The 23,553-nt window shown below is 36.4% G+C and overlaps 2 long non-coding RNA genes across 4 annotated transcripts; both read left to right on the top strand.

Annotated features, from left to right (window-relative positions):
* The first annotated feature begins 2,423 nt into the window (after positions 1–2,423).
* On the top strand, positions 2,424–5,527 carry LOC131522230 (uncharacterized). 3 transcript variants are annotated; one of them, XR_009266477.1, is made up of 4 exons: positions 2,424–2,509; positions 2,855–2,916; positions 3,090–3,368; positions 5,100–5,527. It is a non-coding gene; the product is annotated as an uncharacterized LOC131522230 (long non-coding RNA). The 3 variants fall into 3 exon arrangements; XR_009266476.1 differs by having other exon boundaries at positions 2,434–2,509; positions 3,087–3,368; XR_009266478.1 differs by lacking the exon at positions 2,855–2,916 and having other exon boundaries at positions 2,438–2,509; positions 3,087–3,368.
* Positions 5,528–12,509: 6,982 nt separating this feature from the next.
* Positions 12,510–22,724, top strand: LOC131522069 (uncharacterized). The gene is made up of 3 exons (XR_009266436.1): positions 12,510–12,971; positions 20,421–20,450; positions 22,106–22,724. It is a non-coding gene; the product is annotated as an uncharacterized LOC131522069 (long non-coding RNA).
* The last annotated feature ends 829 nt before the right edge of the window (positions 22,725–23,553 follow it).

The following is a 23,553-nucleotide window of genomic DNA, read 5'->3' on the forward strand; positions in this document are numbered from 1 at the left end:
TGGTTCCCATAAGCAACATTTCCATAGAAATCTCTTCCATTGCTACATTCAGCTCAACAGCATTGCATTCAGCCATTCTGTGTTCATTCTATTTATTTGTTTCTTCGATTTACTCAGTATCTTCCTTCATATTTAGTTAGTCTATTATTCTCTATTAGCAGTGCATATTCACTTATTGGTATCATCACTAGTTGTTGTATTTACTCTTGCATATCTATTGTTAATAAACTGTTGCTTATTCCACAGTTTCTCGAACTAGCAAATTAACAAAGGGCATTTTGGGTTGAACGAGCGGTGCTGAGCGGTGCTGAGCGGAATCTTCAGAAGAGCACTCTGCTCCGAAGGAAATATGACCGTTACCCTCCCCGCTCTGCTCACATGCTCTGCCCTCAGCCCACCATTTGTGCGGTGGGATCGCCGCGGGTCTGCCAGTCTCCATCGGCATCGTGGCTGGAGGATCCCTTGTCTCCTTGACTCCACCTCTGCCCTTTGAGTCAGCGGCTCCACCATGGCTCCTAGCTCCCTTCTCTCCGCCGTGGCCTGTCAGTCCACTAGCTCTGCCGGACTCCCTCATACCTTGGTCCTCTGTCGCTCCGGCTCCACCACGGCCTTCTGGATCCCCACCTCCGCCTCGGTCGCCTGAGCCATTTGCTCCGCCTTGGCCCTCAGGATCCTCCCAGTCGCCCTGGCTCATCGGCTCTCCTCCTCGGGCTCCACCACCACCTGCTCCGCCGCCGTCAGTTGGCCCCCTGGAGTTGTCAGCCCTTCCTCCACCATGGCTCCTCCCTCCGGGCCACCATCATGGCTGTGATCCTTGAAAGTTTTTCATATTTGTATTTTTTTTAAATGTATCTACATTTATAACACTATTCTTTGTATTGTATTACCTTGCATCAAATTACAAAAAAACTAGTTTACGCTAATGCGAGAGTGTTTCTAATGCAGCGTCTATGGGAGGGATGGTAAATTTGACATCGTTCTCTCTTCTGACTGCCGTTATCAGTTTCTCTCAGTTGTTTCCCTTTTATTGAAAGTCATGAAAACACTATCATGGAGTTTTTCTATTACTATTTGAGCAAATGGGAGTGCAAAAAATATATTTGTGGTACTCTCCCATTCACCGCTCTTCAAGTTAAACCAACTATGACGACTTCCACTGCTAAGAAACCTGGAAATGTGAAAAAGGTCTATTTACAACAGCTTTGAACTTTGAATATGTACCAATATTTGGTACATATTCATCCTGTTCAAAAGTTTAATACAGTACACAGTAAATACATAAATATAAATTCCTATTTCAATTACTTTCATTAAAACAGTTCTTAATGGCTTGGTTGTCAGCAAAAACCTTGAAATCTGTTACTGCTACTACATGTAAAAACTAAAGGTGCCTCAAATATCCTTTTGAGTACTCGAGGAACTTCAAAATGTAATTTAAGTGCCTCAAAGCTCTTTTTTTCATAATAGGGTTCCTGGAGGAACCATTTCAGCCTTTGCAGTTCTTGCAAGAACTTATGGGATCCTTGAAGCACTTTGTTTCCAGTTCTGAGGTTCTGGAGTCACCCTTTCATTACACTGAGACCTCAAAGTGCTCTGGAGGTTCCTGGAGGAACTCAAATTTTAAAAAAGGGTTATTGTAAGATCTGTTAACATTGAAATGGTTCCTGGAAGATCTAACTTGTAAAAGCCAGCATCTGGAGGAACCCAGAGATTCATGTGACAGAAATGAAATAGGACTGATTATTATTATTGTTATTATTATTATTATTATTATTTACTTTTTCGGAATGGTACGGAACGTAATCACTTTTGTGGCACTTGGCATGTGAAAACAAAAAACTTGGGCATGATTAGAAAAGATTAAATAGTCTTACAAATTGTCCAAAAAAAGGGACATGCAAAATCTACAAATCAGCCACATATATCTAAAAATTATGTCTGAAAACACTGTTTTCAGCAATAGGGAATATACACATATAAGGCCATACAGGCAGTGGCTACACCATGGAATTACATATTATTTTCTTTATTTCTTTCTGCCAGATTGCACTTTTATATGCCTCCATTTGTTGGATTTTAAATACTTTTATTGTATAACTTAAATACTGCAATAACTAAAAATAGTTTTTAGTTTAGAAACAAATGTAAAATTATTTGAAGGTAGATATTGTTTTCCCTGAAACTTTAAAGCAAACATTAAAAATATTATTTTACTAAATATTGCTCAACACATTGATTTCATTAAAAATACACTAATTATAACAATCAGTACAAGTGTAATATTTTTCCCTAATGAAATAACTTTCAATTATTCAGAAATAATTGTTTAACAATTACTATAATAAAAAAGTATGCTGTTGTCAAGAAGAAGAAAATGTACTAGGGCTGGCGCGTCCTCGCGCACCTGCTGTCTGCTCGCGCGCGCGCAAGTGCGATTTCAAATACAAAGCATCATTAACGGTTCCTCTCCTCAAAGAAACAGCCACAGCGCAGGACTGTCTAACAAAAGGTGAGCAAATTCTCCAAAATAAATATACAGATTTACTATTTGTACACAAATTTCTGTACTGACACGCTTAACTGTATGTTTTTATGTTGAAATGTTTGTTTTATACCATTTTAACCGCTAATTTAATAGCCGCGATGCTAACTATCATAATGAACTTAGTGGGGCGAAATGGAGAGTATTAAATCACAAACGGTGATTTTTAGTCAGCTTTGTTCATTATGTTGTAACTCTCTTCTTTTCTGAACTAATTTGTTGTCTTTTACATTTGTTACATGTAAGTTAGACTGTCTAATATATTTAGCTTATTTTTTGATACAACTTACAGAAGTCCTTTTCTCTCCTCAGAACGTATACATACTTGAATTCTCTTAAAATTTCACAGGGTTCACTGAGCAGCACTAATGCAAGTAGGCCTATTTATTTTTTTTACTTTGAAATAACTGAAATAGTGTTTCAGAGTGAGGCCTAACGTTAATCCAAAATTATATATGAATCCAGTCTTATATACACTATTAACGTTGAATTGAATTAAAGAGTTTATAATTTATCCATGTTTTCTTTTTTCTTTTTCTTTTAGCAGTTAATGAAGACATATGTTTCATGAATATGACTCTGTAGTGGACTGCTGGAGCTGCTGATGTCTGTTGCTGGCTGACAATAAAGTGATCTCTCTGGACTTACCTCATCTTTTGAAGGTGTGTAAATAAGTGAACAATTGCGGAGAAACATCAGAAACCGCTCTAAAACATTCAATTACTTATAGTTTATATGTTTTTTTTTTCCCCCCTTATATTTTCTTCTGAGAAATCCGAGCCTTGCTCCTGATCCTGCTGTGCTGGACTGTATATGATTAATTGAGGTAAGTCTGAGTTTGTGCATTTTGAGGTTTACACACACATACATTTTATATATATATATATATATATATATATATATATATTAGTGGTGGGCGCTATCGGCGTTAACGTGCTGCGTTAACGTGAGACTCTTATCGGGCGATTAAAAAAATATCGCCGTTAATCTATTCTCAAAGTTGGGTTGGGAGCTGGGTCTATACTACGCAAGCTATGATGACTTTCACCTCGATTTATTTTAAGAAGCTTCCCAATGGAAATCGGCAAGTCATTTCTGTCTCTACGTTACATGGTGGCGCTCTCTGTATCGCAAGACAGCGGAGTTCCGCCCAGTTCGCACACACACACATACAAACAAGCGTGGCGCACACAAGTGAGCACACCCCACTCCTATTTGTAAATATTAAGCGCGAAACGTCTATTTAAATATGACTTCTGTGTGTCTCTGTGTTAATGTATGGCGCAGACGCACGGGTTTGTTCACTACTCATACAGAAGACCGCGTGACGCTATGCGGCGATATTAACGCCTGTCGTCTCACTAAATGAGGACATAAATACATGAACAACATCTCCAGAACTGCTCTGAGAGTCACTTCATGAGCATTCGAGCGTTTCATTTGAGAAAAACTATCCTCACGGCAACCCGTCAAAATAAAAGTTCGGTTTAACTTGAAGACATTGGGCAGAACGTAATAGGCTGCTACTACTACTAAAACTATTAAAACCTTTAAGGAATAATCATACAATGTCTTCAATGTTATTATCAATATACAATTCTTGATGACTGCTAGTTGTTTACTTATCTACTTGGCCGAATTCAAATGAGCCATTTTAATCTAGATTAATCTAGATTAATTCCAAGATTACAGTGAGATTAATCTAGATTAAAAAAATTAATCTATGCCCACCACTAATATATATATATATATATACACACACACACACACACACACACACATATATATATAAACACAGGTGCATCTAAAAAAAAAAAATAGGATATCGTGAAAAAGTGTTTTTTTGTAACTTATTTCAAAAAGTGAAACTAGATTCATTACATGTAAAGTAAAACATTTCAAAAGTTTTTTTTTTTGTTTTGTTTTAATTTTGATGATTAGAGCTTACAGCTCAAGTCAAAAATCCAGTATTGGATTGCTGCAGTTAAAGCTATTCCTATTCAAATCATCAATCTTATTGTCTCTAGCAAAACAAATCATTACAGCTCCAAGTGAACCATGTTCGACAGCTCACCAAACTATTGTTCAGGCTTTAATGTGTGTTGCTGCAGACACCCGGAATTTATCTGTAAGCTGTAATCATCAAGATTAAAACAAAAAAAAATATTTTTTTTGAAATGTTTTACTTTACATGTAATGAATCTAGAATATCTGAAAGTTTCACTTTTTGAAACAAGTTACAGAAAAAAAAAGAACTTTTTCACGATATTCTAATTTTTTGAGATGCACCTGTGTATATACACACACAAACACACACACACATGAACACATACATACATAAATACATTCAAATATACATACACTGTATGTTATTGTAATAGATATTGCATTTAACTAGTCCACAACCATTAATCAGTACACTAATATAACAAAATATTGCCTGTGATGTTCCTCATTTTTAAGATACTCTGAATAAAACCATGTGCTAAATGAATAAATGTCAATATTTTGTTATTAAATTGTATGTAAATCCCTCCTTTTTCAACAAACTACACAGAATCTTACACCAACTGTGGTAATGGAGACCCATTTGGTGAGAGCAGCACTGCAGATTTTCCTGATGGTGAGGAGCTACTTGCTGACGAACCTACCAACATGATTTCACCTTATAAGTGCCTTTGTTCTATTTAACATTATACAGAAATCTGTTAAACGTACAGCAAAGTGTACTATTTTTCTGCTGCATTTGTTGGGTATTCAAGAGGAGCTCATCAAGTTACCTACAGCTGTCTTGAGGCTTATCAATTTCTTAAAATTTCCTGTGTGAATTTTCCCAATCTGTGACCTCCATTTAGAACAAGAAAGAATGTTATCATTGACTGCAATTAAATTTGCTCATTTGAATTGTACTATTTTTGAGGTATGATTGTTTTAAAGTTCTAAGATATCTGAGTCGCATTTATTTGTTTATTGTTTTGTCAAGGTGTAAGTTTTTTTTTTTTTTTTTTTTTTTTATAACAATATTAACACTGGTGTTCCCATGAATTGGATTGTGATGTGCAGTATTGATTATTTATTTGAAACTTCTATGGATATTGTTGTTGTTAATCAATAAACGATGTTTGATATGTATTCATTTTAGTTTTTCAGTTTGTTTATTAAAATAAGTAAAAATGTCAATAGCAGGAACAATAAACTAGAGGGAGGGAGAGGGGAACAAATATTAAAGAACTGAAATTGAGAAATGGTGCCTCGAAGCACCAAGGTGGTTCCTGACCATTCTTAATAAAAGGGTTCCTCCAGGAACCGTTAAAAGTTCCTCAGAGAACCACCCCTTTTTAAAGGGTGCTTAGAGGCTCTACAGAGGGTTCCGCCAGAGTGGCAAAGTGAAGAACCCCAAAAGGTGCCTCCAGGAACCTTTAGTTTTTACAGTGATGTGTGCCCTCTAGAGGCATTACCCCCAAACTTGTTGCATCAAAGTATCACTGCACCTCTGATGAGCCAACGACTGTATCTTCGTTTAAATGCAGATATTGGAACCAGCTTCTAGAAGAGATCAGGAGTCAGTTGCATAAAAGGTTTAGACTAGTCTTAAAAGTTAGTCATCATTTTTTTTTTTTTCTTTAAGAATAGTCATCATTTTTTTAATTTAGTACATAAAAGCACAGATTAGTCTAAATTTAATCCAAAAAGTAAGACTGATTACTCCTTGGCTAACTGCTAGTTGGTCAGATTAGTTTTTAAGACACTGTCTTAACATAGAGGCTAAGTTTATGCAACTGCATTGCACCCAAACCTGTTGCATCAAAATATCACTGCACCTCTGATGAGCCAATGATCTTCATTTAAATGCAGATATTGGAACCAGCTTCTAGAAGAGATCAGATGTGCTAAAATGGTAGCCACATTTAAATCTAGACTCAAAACATTTCTGTTTAGCTGTGCATTTACTGAATTAGTACTGTGCTATGTCCCGAATAATTGCACTACATTTTATGTATTTTCATTTTTTTTAGTTAACTTTTTAAATTTATTTAAATAATTTTTTATTCTCTGTTTTTATTATTGTGATTTTTTTTTAAGGATTAATTTAATTCCTTTTTATGTAAAGCACTTTGAATTACCATTGTGTATGAACTGTGATATATAAATAAATTTGCCTTGCCTTGCCTTGCCTTGCCTTGCCTTTATGTTGCCTTCATTACCTGCTTCTTCATCTTACCTGCTTCTTGGTGGGCTGCATGGATTTAAAGGGCCGGACAGTAAAACATTTGAACGTTTTATTACAAATATGGTTAGTTCAATGTATGCATATTATTTACATATTAATTTAGGCCCAGGGCAGCTGAAGATGGGGAGATCTGGAACTAGAATGGATTCAGGCACCTGCTCTGAGGTCCTGGCTTTGGTTTAAATCCATGTCAGGAACCTCCAGGCAATGACAAGAACATCACTGGACAGCCTGAGAAAGTCCTTATAAACTGGCTGTGCTGGCAGCTCTAACAGTAAGATGACAGATGTTGGGGACCAAGCAATCCATGACAGAGGGAACTTTGTGCCATGACAAAAATGTCAGAGGCAGATGTAACAGAAACATCTTGAGGTACTTCTGAACTTAGTCGACACAGGCAGACCAAGTCAGGAACCTTTGGGACTGGGGTAGCCTGAGAAATGGAGCTTTGGGACTGTGATGAACCAGTATAGAGAGCTCTGAAAGGCAAGGTGACTTTAGACAGATACAGGACCTTCGGGTCCAAGTCATCCATGGCAGTGGGTGCCCTGTACCTTGACAGGAACGTTTGAGTGAGCTCAGGAAGGTCTTGGGCAGCTGTGGCAGGAATTTAAGAGAGAAACCTTAAAGCCATCCTGCAAACGACTTCCCTCATAAACAGCTCCAAAGCCCCTTCACTCAGCATGTTGCCATCATGTATAAGCAGAAATTGATGTTGATTAAAAGACAAATAACAATATATACATGAAATGTCAAGCACTGTCAACGGTGTATTGCAGGGGTAGCATGCTTCACTTAATGTACAACTATTTTTTATACAATATATTTCAAATTTTTCTTTTTTTATAGAATTAAAACTCATGTTAAATGTCTTGTCTACACTGAGAGTCCACATTGAATATTTTTGAGGTATGGCAGTAAACTCACCTTCAGTTTTCATCTCTTTCCCATTATTCTCCAGCTGCCTTTTTATTGGTGATACAGAGTCCACTGTAGGACAAACTGGAGTTTGGTGGACATCAGTGCTTCAATCAGACACGGTGCAGACATATTAAAATAACAATAAAAAGTCATGCCATGTCCCCTTCAAATAAAAACACAAAAACAATGTCAAAAAATTTCATTAAAATGAATGAATAGAGCCACTTCATTATATTAATTTTGGTGTAATATCTGTTCTTGTAAGCTACTGACATTTTATTTACAGTTACATTTCCAGAAATTAAAAAATATATATTTTTAAGTTAATTCTCAATTAATTTCTGAATAGTGAACCCTGTAGGCTTACTATACTGCACTGTATGTTGTGTTTTTTATTACAGTGATTTTAATAATGCATTGTATTTGATGCTGGGAGAAGAATCTAAATGGCCTTATATATAAATGCATTTAAACATTTGCGAAACCTATCTACAATATATATATATATATATATATATATATATATATATATATATATATATATATATATATATATATATATATATTTATTTATTTATTTTATTATTATTTTTTTCCAGAAGATGTCGCTGTTTCCGTTCTCAATTCAGCCACGGGACTTTAGACGAATTTGTCGTCCAGAGAAGCACAAAATAACCACTGTTATGTATTGTGTGTGAGAGAGACAAGAAAACGAGTAGGGCCATCTGTATGTTTCAGGCAGGATAATTTCTGGAGGGACCATCTAGATAAAGAAGTGCTATACACTCTTAGTAATATTAGACTTGAAATAAAATCTCAAGATGTTGTGATGCCTCAAGGATCCTCCAGAGTCTGAAATAATAGAGCTTAATCTCTTAATTCAAATTATGAATACCACAGTTTCAAGGCACAGTAAACCCTAACTAATTTGTGAAGGATGGGGGAGTCCCATTATGTCTTAGAGCAGGAAGTGATGTCAGATTATTTTCCTGTGTGGCAGTTATTTACATGGGAGGCATAACCACTATGATTGACACAATGACTGCTGATCTTACTGCCCTTATTTGTTCAATTGTTTGAGTGGTTTTAGGGATTGAGCATCAGGATTGACACTTGTTAAACTCTTTTCTTTCTGTCCAGTCCAGTGCCTCTGGGTAGTGTGGTTTTCATCTACTGCACTCAGGATCAAATAGACGAGAGAAAGTGATGAGAAAGCTTCCATCACTTGTAAAGTGACCAGCACTGATGAGTCTAAGCTCTACACTGAGGTTGCAGGTAAACATACTGTCATATCTCTGTATATATTATGTAAGAAAGCAAGCAAGCTGATGTCATTGATGAACTAAGTGTGAAAATATGCATTAATACGCAACCAAATCTGACTACCTGAAACCACTTTATCCACACACCCACATAGATTCATTGCACACCTGTGGGTTGTTCCCATTACAGATTTATGCCTAGCACACACTTATCTGTTTGCTCTGTGCTCATCAGTCTGAGCATACGCTTTTCATTCTAGACACGTTTACACCGTACACTCCATTAGAGGAAATGCATTGCAGATTTTACCTAGTAAACTGAACTTGTGCTTATCTACCTATCTCTATTTTTTTCTCACACTCGTTTTCTTCCCCTGTTTCGCTCCTGGTAGTTCTATTTGTGTCAATAAAACTGGGTTATTTATTTGGAGCACGAAGCTGAAAGCAGCCAAAAATCCACCACAGGCCATGTGCATGTGCACACATCTCTATACACGTGAGTGAGATAACAGGTGTGTATTTGAGGCGGTGTGTGTGTGTGTGTGTGTGTGTGTGCGCGCGCGTGCACAATGACCAACTGATCTAGCTGATATTTAACCTAATCTCTGTGAATGGGGTATTCAGAAATGTGCACATGTAAGCACTACACCGAATCCTCTCTATCACCACTCACTCATATTCCGGATTTTTTTCTTTTTTTTTTCTTCTTTCAATAAATAAAATTAAAAGCACTGTAAGCCATTTCTGCTAGAATAACATGTAAAATGTTACTACATGACAGTTATGGCTGAAATAACTGTCCTGTGACTGTCTAGACTGAAAAACAGGAAAAAAAGAAATAAATAAATAAAATTAAAAAATAAACAAATAAATAAAAAATTTAATAAAAAAATAAAAATAAGGAAAAATAAAGAAAGAAAAAAAGAAATTAGTAAGTTGGAGCTAACCCACACTTTTTTTTTTTTTTTTGCCAATTTAGTTGTCACGTTGCAGAAATGTATTTATTTATTTATGTGTTTGTTTGTTTGTTTTTGAGTTATAGTTTTTGGAGTATTTGAAGTGTTTTCTGTAGTATTAATAGTATTACAAAATAATATATTTATTTTTCAGTTGTATTATTAGGAATGACTTTTATTTTTGTACGATTTAATTAGATTTCTTAACTCTTAAATTTCTTATTTTTCTGAGTGCTGTCTATATGTCAATCAATCAATCAATCAATCAATCAATCAATCAATCAATCAATCAATCAGTATTAGCCTCAATATTTTAAATGCATTCACTATGAAAACAAGTCTGAACACTAACATTTCCAATGAAGCACATTAAACCTGTATTAAGCTGGAATGGCACCAGTAATCTATGCACTTGTCTTTCCTATAGAAAGAAGCAAGATATCCATTGTATCCATATTGTGCTTGCATGAAATTCATTTGGTATGAGTTTCACATTCTGCATATATTCCAGTAAAGAGAACTGACACCGCAGTGTTACGGTAATGAATGACACATTGTCCACATCAGAGGAGTGTACATTCATATGTGGAGACTCGGCATCTCTGTGTAAATACTGTCATGCGGTGCAGAGTGACTTCATGTGCCTTGCTGCCACTCATGGGCATGTGAAGCTGGAGCTTTACAGATAAATACATGTATAATTGTTGTCTTATCGCCTTGTTATCCTCATATGAATCTGACTTAGATAGACAGAAAGAAACGTCTAAACCTGCATCTCTGTGGTGGCCCCTGCAGTCTCCCACAGGCCTCTCACATATGATGTATGTAGGACACAGTCTGAGGTGGGTTTCTATCTATGGAGAGGTGTTGAGTGTCTGGTCAAGTGGGCTTTGCGTGATGGCTTCTGTGGGAACACTTCAACATAGCTCTGCGGGAAGATATTTTCCATGCGTGGTGTTAACGTTCAAACCTGGGTCTGACCAAAATGCCATTTCTATCATCTCACCATTGCCTCTGCTGAGATCCATTTTACTGGCAGTTAAATTTTTTTAGTCAAAATCTAACCTTTCCATTGACGTTGCCGAGACATGCCGGCTTATTATACTGTTAATAATTAGAAACATAATTCATAAATATAACTATAAATAACCAGCTCTCCACTGGAGGAACCCTTAAGGTGCGATCAAATTCGGCAAATTTTCAAACATGAAATAGAATCGTTTTAATAGGAATTCATGAAATTTTTCATGAAGGTGAAACTTTCTTATGCAGATTTTACATCACGGTTAATTTGGACATGCAAATTTGCTGCTTGGTTGTGAGCTGCGCTTCATACATCGCTATACTGTTGATAAGAGACAATGAAGCATTTTTGTCTGCTTTTTTTGACTGGAGAATTTGGGAACACATGTTTATAGAGCATGTAAACTTTAGAGCTTTGAAGGCCCACAGAGATTCTCCTCGAGGGCCCCCATGATTTCCACTCAGGGGGGACACCTTTCACTGAGGGGGATTCCCTAACTCCCTCCACCCCCATAATGGGATTTCAAGGGGGCCCAGTGATGCCAATCACTTGGGGCACTTGTGGTCATTTGCACTATTTGTGCTGAGGATTCATATATAGTAATCTCAATTTTGAAGGACCATGACAGTTTGAAGCCCTGGTCTCTGGTCCCACTTGAAAGTCTGGAACAGACATTCATATAATATAGATCTACAGGGATAGAATACCCCAAAATGAAAATTCTGTCATTATTTACTCATCCTAAGATGTTGCAAACCAGTATGAGTTTGTTTCTTCTGTTGAACACAAAAGAAGACATTTTGAAGAATGTTGGCAACCAGTCAGTTGACTAAACTGACTTTCAAAATATGGAAAAAAGTACTATAGAAGTCAATGGCTTCCATCAGTTTACAGATTTGGAACAAGTTTAAAGTGAGTAAATGATGACAGAAATTTCATTGAACTGTCCCTTTAATAAATGAATAGCCTACCAGTAATGCAGAATGTAGACTATGCCCTAAACCCATAGGGAAAGTGAATAAAGATTAAGGTGCACATGAATGTCATCAATATGTATTCGCTGATTACCAGTGGAATGGATTATAGTGTGTGTGGCCACACTGACATAGTCGCCTCCTGTCATCCGGTGACAGTTCAGTGCTGAATTGACATTACATAACACAGCACTGAAGGATTATTGGCCTTGTGCCTTAAACCAATGAAACTCCTCTCTTTATAAAAGAAAAAAGAAATATATTAGACACCTGAGAGATAAATTATAGAGTTACATTTAAATGTTTAAACATTATTATTTAATCCAGTTACTAGTTTGGTTGCTACTGCCTATGTAAAATGACATCAGAACAGTTTTGTGTGTGTGTGTGTGTGTGTGTGTGTGAAAAAAATGTGTCTTGCAGTGTAGTGTCATGTTAAATAATTACATTTAAATAATGCACATAACATTAAAGTAGACTGGACAGAAAGCCTCATAAACTGCTCTTCAGTCTCCCGTTAAAAGTATTACTCTCTCGCCTCCCGCGCCTATTACATAATGATTGATGACATAACACCGTACTGGCTCGGGACAGCGCGAGCGCCGCGCGAGCCGGAGGCCACTCGGTCGATTTATCCAACAAGTGTCTGTCCGTGTCTCTCTCTCTCAGGACAGCTCAACGATTTTTCTCTCCCTTTGAAATGTCAATAACGCACGTTGGTTACATTCAAACGACAGCGGAGCGGAGGAACGTGTTGACATAAACCTTGTTTGTTTATTGACCAGACGCGCCAACTTTTAGGGAATAATTGAAAATGGCGATGTGCTTGTTAAAACGTTTGCGGCGTCCCGGTCGTTAAAGTGTCAGCGGTTGTCATTTTTCCTTTGGTTTTCTTTATTTCAAGTTGGATTTTAGTTTGATTAATTTAATTTAGTTACCACTAATCACAAACGATTCGGTAAAGAGAAGTGTTGGCGGAGAGAGTTTTGACAGGAAAGTAATGGAAAATGATGAGCCTGCATCACCGGACCCGAGCCATGACAGCACTCAGAGTAAAAGAGGTAAGCGTGTCCTTCATTAACCCATTACATACCTAAATAAATGCTGCATTAGTGGGAAATGATCTCAGATTGTGTGTGTGTGTGTGTGTGTGTGTGTGAGAGAGAGAGAGAGTGAGTTTCACACACTTGTGAAACGTGGAACAAACTCGCTTACACATTCATAGATATGAGACCAGTGGCACTCTAAAAATACACCCCTAATGTGACAGAAGTGCCTGTCTGTGCGCCAGCAGTCCTACACTAACCCACAGCGCTTTGTGCCAAGCCTGTGCCACGCGAGCCAGCGAAACCACAACTCTGTGACTTCTGTCAATTCTCCCTCAGATCCAGCGTGCATTCACAAGAGTGTGCTGTGAATATATTCTTGTTGAACATGCATTGTCACGTCTTCAAGTTTGGGAGTTAAACTTTGCGGTGTGGCGAACTTTGTAAAGTTTGAAAAATTCTATGTACATTCTTAAAAATAAAGGTTCTTTATTGGCATCAATGATTCCATTAAGGACCTTTAACATTGATGGAATCGTTCCAAAATGCTCTTTACAGTGCAGAAATGTTCTTTAGATTATTAAAATGTTATTTTCTTGTTATTTAAATGCTATATATATATATATGAATAAATTTGAATAGTACATAAAGCAAATTTTTGTAATTATATTTAAGTTAGGCTATATTAAAGTAATCTCCATAATATATATGGACATTATTAATTGTGTGCCTGATTGTTTCTCAGAGAGACTAAAGGAACAAAAAGTCAGGGAAATAAAAGTGAAAAAAAAAGGAATGGAAAGCGATACCCATTGACCAAGTAGCACAGAGATAAGACTATACTTTAGTTACTGAAATGAAATTCCCTCAAGGGTGTCTTATTAGGATCTTGCAACCCAATAGGTCTCTTTAGGGCCTTATTCAACTGAAATAGTATATTGCTTTAATTGTAAACTGGTGTATTGGGTTATCTGAAGTTTTTGAACTTTTGGCTATTTTACTCTTACAACATTCTTTCGCTGAGATCAGTTTGTTCAGTGACCTTATTCTGTGTAAACTGGAAGTTAACGCAGATGTGTGGCTTGTTAACCATTAACCCCTTTCATGCAATACGTGTTCAGGTAAAACTTTACAAAGTGGATTATTTAATTCAATTTAAATGATTTAAATTTATATCAAATAATCAATTTCAGTTGTTTTTAAAGTCATTAAATTTAGTTTCATTATATCAATTTAGTTTAATTGATACACTTTAATATACTGTATTGAATTTTGAATTTCATTTAACAGTGTTTGTAATATTTTTAGACAATGCTTTCACAAACAGTACTTATAGGAATTGTTGTACATTGTAACAAACAGAAACGTATATAATCCATATCTTAAGAAAGTATAAACCCTGTGTCATAACCTCCTGCCCTCTTGTTATGCACCTCTGTTCTTGTCTTATCAGCGTCACTCTCTCTTCATGCTGCCCTCTATCTAAAACACATTTATCCCCGTTCTCACACTTCCCTTATCTGACGCTCCTTTTGCTCTTCTCACTGTATCATCTAAACACACTTTCCCTCTGTTTTGAACTCCTCCACATTCAGTTTCTGTTCTGTTCTGTCTGCTTCTGTTCTTTGATGAGCTCCCACTTGCACCTGTGTACTTGCACCTCATATCTCTCGTGTATATCATAAACTTAACTTTCCCATTCTGAGTCAACATCTTACCCCTGTGTTCACCTGTGCACACGCTAGTGCTTATCAGCATCTTTATATTTTCAGTCACAGACCCTTACACTTTTAAAATCAAAGTTCTTTCAAGCCTCTTATCAAAAAACTTTTTTTTTTTTTTTTTGTTCTTAAATTGGTTAAATTGCTCTTTGGAGATTTGTTGCAGCTTCTTCAGAGAATAGGTTAAGACCTCCTGGGTTCTTTAAAGGAATGTTCCGGGTTCAGTATAAGTCTATGGATTAAGACAGTAGTTTCTATTCTTTCTTCAGTGAAGGAAACCCGTATAACGCCCTTACAATGGAAATGTATGGGACAAGAATTGGAATTACATTTAATAAACATTGTTTCAAAGTTATAGTTACATTATGTGTTAACATGAGACTATTGTGACAGATTTGCTTATGGACCGTTTCTGTGCTAAGTTATATCCAGTATTTAACTCCAGCAGTTTAAAGCTGGTAAACACGACAGAATTTCCCACAGTGTGCTCTAAAATATGCAAAAGGGAAAATCCAGCCAAAGGATTTATATCTGCAAAGGGGTTCATTAATCTAGAACAGAAGCCTCACTGTTAAATTCTAGACAACTTTACCCCCAAATAACATTTTTGTTTGAAAATTATTGTTAAAAATAATATCTTTAATTGACCGCATATCACAGACATTACTTTAAAGGTCCCATTCATTTTTCTCCTTTTAATGGATGATACGTAGAGTCAATATGGTGGTCTGCAGAAGCTACAAAGGAGCTAACAATAACAATCTCCTAAAAAAGGAACATTCTGTCATCATTTACTCACCATAATGTCATTCCAAACCTGTATGACTTTTTTGTTTTTGTGGATCAAAGAAAGAATTTTGGGAAATGTCTCAGTGGGGTTTTTTGTCCATAAAGTAGAAGTCAGCGGGAACCAAAACTGCATTCTTCAAAATATCTTCTTTTATGTTCCACATATGATATAAAGTCACACGTTTAGAACATTAAGAGGGTGAGTAAATGATGACAGAATTTTCATTTTTAGGTGAATTATCCCTTTAAGCAATTTTTTGTTCCATAGACATCCATTGTAAACGCACTGATTTACGTTATTGAAACGTTATTACTGAGGGTTTAACCACCTGGAGTCCTTTAATTTTTTATATCACATCCACAGTTTTCCGCTCCTGAATGCAGAAATCTCGTTCAGACTCTTCTGATACATCTGTGTTATTACTTCAGTGTTTTCTCTCACTATTTATTTAGCTTTTTCTCTCTGATTCTCTCATTCTCTCTAACTTACCCTCATATCACCTTGCCAGAAATACTGTAAATACTTCTGTGTGTGGTAAGAATGGACATAATCTGGATTAAAGGAAAGATTAGTGTTTAGTGAGTGTCTTTGGATTCCTGATCTATTTCCAGAAGCCGATTGGCTAATTTGAGATCCAAAAGCTTATACAGTACCTCCACTACCCCACTACACAGATTACCTGCTTTCACACACACAAACCTCTCTCACACACATTGCAACACTTGTGTGACATTTGACAAAACACGGGGGAGATTTTATACAGGTGGGAGTGAGAAAGAACTTTAAAGAATGAACAGAGGAAGAGATGGGTGCGAGACAAAAGGAAACCACAGAGTAATGAAACACTCAACGACAATATGGCATGTGTTACCTTTTAGCGGTTTATGAATCTACATAGATGAGGCAAATCTTGAGACTCATGATAATGTCAATGGTTGTCAACTGAAATATGAAATAACTTTGATGCTCTGTGTTGTATCTTTACAGTTATTTGTGTAGATTCATTTTCAATCACACTCACAGCTAGTTGAGTTCAAAGCACTTTTTAGAAGTTAGTCTCTCAGGATGGGTCAGTTTTTTCGTTTTTATAGGATGTTGTTGACTTGTTGATTTCCCTTGTATAGCCGCAGGGGTCCTCAGAGACTTCTTGTTATGGAAAAACAGAGGACAACTGCCACCTCACAGTTCATGTTTCCAGCAGATTAACACCCTGCAGCTCTTTACTGGTTACCCACAGAAGCTAAGCAGGGTTAAGCCTGGTTATTACCTGGATAGTTGACCTCTTGTTTCACTGCCCAGGGAGTTGGCAAGAGTTGATAAGAATCCAGTGCTCTAAAACATTGCTCCTTATAGAACTTCCCAGAATGCACTAGTGAACACCTGCTCCTCACTCTACTTCTTTTTTCTGAAATATCATCTTGTCTTTTTCAGTCTGTTAAATCATCAGACTTAGCATTGCTGTACTTTTTATTACAGTTAAGTAAGATGCACAATAAACAAAATGAATGATGACCAGCTGTGGTGACAAACAGCGATGATCAAGGTCCTTGCTAGTGCCTTAATTGGGTTCATAGTATACTATGTATTCATGCTATAGGAAGCTTGGACACATCATAGATACAGGTTGCAGAGGAAGAGGCTTTAGAGAAGTCAGCAGGGGCCCTGCGGTCTGCGTGGGTACTAATAGTAATGGGGACACGCTGCCTTTTCTAGGGCATTATGGGTGCCATTACATCATCCAGGTGGTTGAGGAGGTTCCCACAACCTGTGCGTCGTGTAAAAGGTGAAGAAAACATCTGTACAAGTGCATGGACATACACATTCATTTTTGTCACCATGAGTGATTGACCATTTTCTGTATTTCTTTGTTTCCAGCCATTTATTCTCTGGGCAAGTCTTCAGAGGTGCATCTGTTGATGCTGGAATTTCTTTAGTAATTCTAAAGTTTGATGGGAATCTTTTGCCAGGGCTAGTGTCGGTACTGAAACTAAAAAAATTTAACAGTAGGGGCTGCTTTCAAACACTTGCATTGAGCACTGCAGCCAATCACAGACGTTTATGTCAAGAGCATGAATACAATGGCCAATCAGATGTGTTCAAGTTAGTAAGAATCCACTATCAAAGCAGATGTTTTGTTCAGTGTGAGTTCATCAAGTACTGCGTGCTCGCAAATCCTTTATTACCAACAAAGAGTGTGACACACTGATCATCATAGCTATGAACGGGACAAAAATTCTGACATGTCAAAGTAGATTTGTGCATTAAAACTTGGAGTATAAATACAGATTTTGTTGGTTTAATGTGTTAAACCAAGTTTTGTTTCTACAAGTTTTGTTGGTTTAATGTGTTATTTACTTAACAAATTTAATTTACATGTTTTAATTTTTTATTTTCGATTAGAGTTTAAATAGTTTTTGCTATGGTACCAAAACTGGTGCAGTGAACCGTGAATTTTTACTGGGATTTCACTACTGAAATTTTGGTATTGTGACAACCCTAGCCAGGGCAATCTACAACTTTTTGGGGGAGTTTAAGGTGCTCTAGTGTTGCATTTGCTGTGTGTTCATGCACAGTTCTCTTCTACTCCTCCTTTATGAGTCTTATTGTGTGGGATTATTGCTTTCACAAGACACTCGGCTTTGGGAATGTTCACAGTTTCACCTTTTTAATGCTTTAAAACTTCAGTGTCTTTAGTTCCTGGTGAAATCACATGAAAAACTTTAACTGCAAAGAGATGGAATGCAATAACAAAACCATGTGACTTGGAGAGGAAAATAAAAATAAAATACTGTTGATAAGTGGACATATATCTCAGTTAAATTCAATATGGATCCTTTTTGTAGCCCTATTAAATGTGTAAGAGAGCAAATGACTTATTGTAGATATTGTAGCTGTCACCTGACAAGTGTTGTTCAGTGCAAGCAAGATGATGATAAGTTTATGTCAGGCACTGATAACAGAGGCCCAAATGTCAGTTTGCGCTATCTGTGTGTTTTTCAGAGTGTCAAGACTATTACTTTGTTGTTTTAATGACTTAATTTTTAGATATGTGTTTGTACATTTTAAAATGCTATTTTAGCGATCTTGCTAAGCATATAGTGATAATGAGTTCTAAATAAGTGTAATTGTTTGTTCTCAAAGCACATGAACTCAAGCACACAAATCTCTTTTTCTTTGTCTCTGGTCCTGTAATAGATGCTTGGTCAAGTAACTAGTTGGCCAGAATGGGTCGATAAGTAGTGTAATCAGGGCTTGGCTGGGTTATCCAACTGCATTTAGATCCGTTACCATGGTGCCTTATATCACCCTGATCATTCAGGTACCACAGAGAATCCTTTAATCTGCCATCAAACGATGAACCTTGTTGCTCTTTTATGTCTATAAACATAAACACACTCAAAAATTCATGCAAATCCACAGAATCCTACTTACCGAAAAATCATACCGAAAACAGTATAGGTCATTTTATTTGCTATTAGGCAAATCGTGAGAGGGTGTTGTGAAATACCTGCTTTGAGAGTCTTTGTTTCCGAGTATGTCTGCAAGTCGCCACGCACCTATTTGTGTGTGTTCCGCTACATAAGCAAAAGTGACTTTTTCAAAAAGCCACAAAGCCCTTCAAAGAGGGAGAGAGACAGCCGGAGTGAGAGACAGACAGAGAAAGTAAGAGAGAGAGAGGCCAAGTCTTCTTCCCAGTGATGGTTATCGTACCTGCCCTGTGTCTTCAGACAGACACACTGCTAAAAATACCCATCGGAAACGGCCAACACAGCATCAAATCTGAACTTTCTTAAAGTGTGGTCAAACGTCAGACAACGGAGATTGCTGTTTGTGCTCGTGTGTAGGCTGGGATGGGGGTTAAAGGGGGCTTTTCATGTGAATGATGATGTGTGTTTGTGTACATGTGTTAGTGCATGCACACGCATACATGCATTTTTAACAGTTTTAGTTTAGTATGTGTAGGTGTGTGAATAACACTGACACTTTCCATGAATAGGGTTCTAACTAAGCCCTAGTACATGTTGGGTTTGCTTAAAAATGTTAATTATTAAAGAGATAGTTTCTTTCTTTTGCTGAACACAAAATAAGATATTTTGAAGTGGGTAACCAAACAGTTGCTGGTCTCCAATGAAATTCCATTGTCATTTTTATTTTCATATGGGGACCATCAACAGTTTGGTTACCAACCAAATCAAAAATTATTTTTTTTATTTTCTATGGAAGAAAGAAACTTTGGAACAACTTGAGGGTGAGTAAATGATGAGAGAGTATTTTTGTGTGTGTGTGTGTGTGTGTGTGTGTGTGGACTATCCTTAAAACTAAAAATTCAATTAAAACATGACCTTTCTTTTGTTGTTGCAATTCTGTTAACAAATTTGAAATTTTAAAACCTGATTTGCGTAATTTGTTATTTTTCGGAATGAACATTAAATAAACACCCAATTTAAATTTATTAAATCTAAATTTAAATCTAATTTAAATCTAATAAAATAAAATAAATAAAATTTACTATAAATTAAGCTGTCACTCAGTAGGGTCTAGTTTGGGACCAAGGTTTGGTTTGCAGTTATTGATAAACTTGTAAAAGAAAAATATTTCCTTGATAACTATGGATTAATTGAAAGCTTAACAAATACAACAAGTAGGACACAGCTCAGTAGTCCATTTTCTGTAATTAAAATTAAATTGTATTATTTGAATAATTAATTCAAATAATTAAATTTGCTTCCAAAAAAATGTTGACATTGTGGTGTGATTTCATTTTTTCAATATAGTCTGATATAGTGACAGGCCTAAATCAATATTTCAAGACAGAGAGACATTTGATGTGTTTACAACTTCATGCTACATCACGATTATGTTGAATTTAACAATTTAACATATTTAGAACATATATAGTTACACGAAACATATTAATTGCCTAACTAACTATTGTTTTGTGCCCTTCTTTAGGAAATCCAGTGCTCAAGAAATCCCATCTAAGTAAGTACAACTGAGAATCTCAACCATTCAGTTATACACTCTGTAGCTGTGCAAGTATGTTGTACAGTCAAGCACAATAGCAGTTTCCTAGTGTGTGCGTGCTTTGAAAGGTGGCTTTAACCCCCTCTGTATGTTGTTTTTTGCATATCAGAGAACCCCTCCATTGTGGTTATAGGGAGGGGGCCTGTATCAGTGTAGCAAAGCGGTGCATTATTACACCTGTAAAGAACACACACACACACAAACACAATGCACCTGTATCCACATATATTTTTACTTCAGCCACAAAAGCTGTATGTTTAAACGTGAGCAAAGCTACTGTAGACACGCACTCACAGGTGCGCACAGATATGGGTGTGTGCATCTCAATGAAGATAAGATCTGAGAGTATTTTGGTGAAAAGATGCTGTTTAAAACTCTTCCCGCCTTTGTGTTTGATTACAAGCGTGCATTGTGTAAATCTTCTGCTCTTTCTTTCCTTCCTTATCTCCTTTAATTTTTTGTTTTTGCATTTAAATTTGAACTTTGTGGCAATGTCCTTGGTCTTTTTAGATCCTTCTATAAATTTTTCCTCAGTCAAATTCACTTTATAAAAATGTGAGGAAACTCTTAAAGGAAAAAAATTAATTGTTTCATGTCATATTAGTGTACTGGCTTAATTTGAATGTGAATGTAGGTGGATTAGAAAACACGCAGAGCGTGGTTGGACCATGATTCATAATGACAAGCAATAACAACTCTGCCGTATGCTGCGGCAACAATATCACATGACGATCTTAACCAGCTTGTTTACACCAATACCCTCTACCACCGTATCAGACCAGCCTCACATCCTTTCTGAACGGTTCCTAATAGCCAACAAGTCAATACTTCACAATTTAAATGCTGCCGTCTCCTTTAATCACATAGAGAAAAGGTACAAAAGCTGTCACTGGGGCAGTATCCTTTCAAAAGACACTAATATGTAACATTTAGGTACTCATATGTACCTTCAACATACTAATATGCACCCTTTATGAGTAAAAAAAGGGTAACACTTTATTTTAAGGTGTCCATGTTACACGTTACATGTACTTAATCTTATAATAACAATAAATTATACATAATTACATGCAAGTAACCCTAAGACAAACCCTAATGCTAACCCTAACCATATAGTAAGTACATGTAGTTAATTAATATTACTCATTACTTAAATGTGTAATTATTACACTGTAACAAGGACACCTTAAAATAAAGTGTAACCAAAAAAAGTGTACATTTCAAAAGGTTTCCGTCCCAGCGACAGCTTTTGCACCTTTTTTTTCTAAAAGCACAATTTATTCAGGACAGAAATTATTCAGTAAGTTTTTAGTTGTGTTTGCACTGGTGGAAAGTGAGAGGGATAAAGTGAGGAATTCAGGATTTCAGGATGCAATGAAGACAAACATACAGAGGTGAGCTGCTCACTGCTGAAATGGAAAGAGAAAGAGAAAGTATAGTCCACCTATAGACGGACAGAGAAACAGCACATGAAGTTCTTTAGAAGAGACATCATGTGTGTGCGACAGAGAGAGGTGTACCTTACAGTTTGAAAGGGACAGACCCTCTCCCTCTTTGTCACTCGCGGATAGAAACACACAAATGCTCTTTCTCTCTCTGTCATCTACCGACAGAAAACCACCTAATCTCTCTGTCATCTCCCAACCTGCGACAGCATCATCTGTTCAGAAGTTTGATTAACTGTGAAACAGAGCTGTCAACCATACTGAGTGATTTTGACGTATAGCTTCACCAGAGAAAGACAGTTCGTTCACACATGCTGTGAAGATGATGCGAGGTAGGCATTTATCTTTTGTGTTTGGCCTAACAAGTATGTATTTTTTTACTGATGTTTGTGTGGGTGTGTGACAAATGTTTGTTTACATCACATTGGATGCATCCTTGTGTCTTTGAAAGTAATGAGTTTCATTTTGGTTAGAGCAACTTTTAAGTTGCGAAACACTTTTGTGTCCATTTTGCTCTTCCGTTTCGCTCATCAAACTCGAGTTTAGGACATAGTGATTGTATATCCATTGCTTTCAGGCTCTCGGTTTGACCTTTTTGGAGTTTCACTGTGTTGTGTCGTAGTTGTACACGACTCATGCCGCCATATTAACACGTCCGAGACTTCAGAGATGGATGATGCACATCATGGACATCTTGAAGGATGGGGTGGGATGATATGCAGGATTTTGTAGGAATACAGAAAGCAGTGTAGATCTGATGTGCTTTGATTTTGAAATCAGGACTTTTAATTATAATTGCTTTATAAATTCAAAATACCTTTGCATTACCTGATGAACCTGATACACAACATAAGAATCAATGTTTTTTAATTTATAATTTAAAATGTGCTTCAAATATTCGGATTGACTTGATAAAATGCTTTCGCGGGAAAGTTTAATTTAGTTTAATTAATTCATATAAATTTGCTATGAAGCTACATTCATTCTAATTCTATTTTTCATACTTGGTTTGTGTTTGCTTTTACCTAATGTAACTTATTAATGCCTTTAACCGTAGACTCGTGTGTGTGTGTGTGTGTGTGTGTGTGAAGTGGTCCAGCGTGGGTGTGTGACTCTATCTGTTCTCACTGAGTTTAGTAATAGGGATTTTCACACATTCAACATCAAATATGCCATTTCCATTTTCACGATTCGCCTTTGAGCCTAAGGCACAACATTAGTTTAGTCTAAAATCTGGTTTGACATTAAAAACTGAATAATCGCATTGGAAATTGATCTAGATTTAACTAAAGTCTTATAAACAGGACTTTTCTATGCAAAGTTGTTCAAACATACAAAAAACATTATGTTTATAACTCTTGCAGTCCACTCAATTAAGCGAACTAAATTGTACTAAATTGATTATGAATTTATCAGTTCTTTTGTACAGTGCTTTTCAACAAAAATAAGGCAGATAATTACTTAGATTTTTTATAGATATACACATAGATCACAGAACTCACAATAAATAAACAATAGACAGTGACAGGTAATGTAGATAAGTAATCAGTTCAGTCACTAACCTTGCAAGCCACAATATTGTTTAATGGTCAGATAAATTGATTATTAGTTTATCT

This window comes from Onychostoma macrolepis, chromosome 16, assembly GCF_012432095.1.
Source record: "Onychostoma macrolepis isolate SWU-2019 chromosome 16, ASM1243209v1, whole genome shotgun sequence".
NCBI classification, from domain to species: domain Eukaryota; kingdom Metazoa; phylum Chordata; class Actinopteri; order Cypriniformes; family Cyprinidae; genus Onychostoma; species Onychostoma macrolepis.